The sequence below is a fragment of the Protopterus annectens genome, chromosome 10.part0 (genome assembly GCF_019279795.1).
Source record: "Protopterus annectens isolate FY-2018-M chromosome 10.part0, PAN1.0, whole genome shotgun sequence".
NCBI lineage: Eukaryota > Metazoa > Chordata > Ceratodontiformes > Protopteridae > Protopterus > Protopterus annectens.
In genome coordinates this window covers 865,763,413-865,765,404 of record NC_056744.1, presented here as the reverse complement: position 1 = coordinate 865,765,404, position 1,992 = coordinate 865,763,413, and the positions used below count along the sequence as shown (strand labels likewise).

General features: G+C 44.1%; 1 non-coding gene across 1 annotated transcript; it reads right to left on the bottom strand.

The window, feature by feature from the left end:
* Positions 1 to 254: 254 nt before the first annotated feature.
* Positions 255 to 327, bottom strand: TRNAR-CCU. The gene has a single exon. It is a non-coding gene; the product is annotated as a tRNA-Arg (tRNA).
* Positions 328 to 1,992: the final 1,665 nt, after the last annotated feature.

Here is a 1,992-nt window from a genome sequence, read left to right as displayed (position 1 = left end):
GGCATTAGTGAAAGATGCCTTAAAATGGTCTGCAAAACTGAAGAGATGCAGACAGGCATAGCAACTTGTAACTATACTGGCACCAGGTGCCCTTGCCACTATCTGCTACACTCTGCATGAGGTGCATGGCTAGATTAGATATATTGGACGTGGTTGCTAGGGAAGCTTCCAGTTGTTTCCTGGAAATGAATGCTAGACGCATTTTCAAAGTAGTTAAAGTCTTTTGAACCAAATCCCTCTGGAAGCTATTATATCACTCCAGATGGGACTCAAACCCACAATCATTGGCTTAGGAGGCCAATGCCTTATCCATTAGGCCACTGGGGCCTCATATGAGTTGAGTAATTTAGGGGCCTTAATGTGAAGGTGTCCAAAGTTTATACCCACTTCCTAATTCTATTCATTGCTCAGGACTCATTGCTAGAAGGATGGACAGAAGCTGAACCACTGGTCAAATCTTCCTTAGTTGCTGCCTCCACAATCATGGAATCTACCAAAGGGGAGGGTTTTGCCCAGTGCTGCCTGTCCTTGGTTGGTCTAAGGACTTTATCTGGCACCACACATCTTTTACTTGCTATGACCACCTTACTGCCTGATCAATTACATTATCTCTTGGAGGTACACAATACATGAAGATGGGATTAAGCCATAGGCTTCAAAGAGAACCTCATCTTGAAAGGAAGGGGCAGTGGGCCAAGATCTTCTCTGCCTCATAAGCTCCAAAATGTCATCAAAGAAGGTAACTTCAGTACAGAAATAAGGGGAAGCCTCTTGGGCATCACAGTCTGTATTTGATGTGATAGACTCCTCTTGCATGTCCTCTTTCTTGTTACATCAGGGGAGGGTATGATGCAACTCCTCAGAGGACTCTGCATGCTGTGCAGCAGAGAGTTTTGAAGCCTGTAGCTGAACTCTAAACCAGGGATACTCAATGGAAAGAAGGTGAGAAGGAATGGAAGTCCCAGGGTGGAGCGGATCCTAAGGAGGTCTGCATCTCTGCTCTCTGTGGACTGGCAGTCATTGTCCCCCATCACCTGGACAGCTGTTCAAACCTCCCCCAGATCTGAGGATATGGCCTTAGTAACCAGGTCTGCTCTCCCCAAAGGAGAAATAACAGTAGCGGAAGATAGAATTCTCAGAGCAGAGAAGGTAGACAGCTTCAAGGATGGGCACCATAACAGAAGAAATGAATGCTGAAGTCTCAGATACCACTAACAGTGCTGTATGTGACAAATCTGAAAACATTGCTTAAGACTTACTGTCGAATCTTTGATCCCAAAACAGCTTCAGCCTAAATGGCATCAGGGTCAAATCTGAGATCCAAAATCCCTAGTGTGAAGGATGGAGTCAGGGTCGACACTGAGCAGATGGGCCCCGGGTTGAGGAATGGCTCCGGTACTATCAACATATCTCTCAATTGTCCAAATTTTTGCCTCTTTTTTTTGGTCTGTTCATCATAAAATTTGTGATTTTCTGGCAAATCACTGAGACGATCTGAGGATTTAAGTCAGTAAATAATGACATACATTTGAGTTTCAGAAGTCAAATCCTTCAGAAAATTTATGTCAACACAAACAGTATCATTCCAGCAACTTTTTCATTTTATAAGAGCTATACTTAAAATCTGTCCCTATTTTTGGGCCTTTGTCCCTCCCATTCTGTAGGGTGTTGTCCAGATTTCTAGCATTAAGAGATATGACTACCAAAGTCGAGACAGACACTGGTGAAGGAGCTAACGCTGAGGTCCTATGACCTGTACCAACTGCCTTTGGCTGTGAAGGAGACTGTATGACTCCCATCTCTATCTGCAGCTACAAAAAAACTCATCAGATGATCCAGGTCTTCTTCTAACACACACTTTTAGGACCCGAAGGATCTCAACTGAAGAAATGGAAGGAAGTTGAGAAGGGATCCATGTGAGTTCCCCCTTGACTGAAGGTTGTTTGGATTGTCTTTTGGGAGAGACATCTCGAATCAGTATTGACTCTGGAA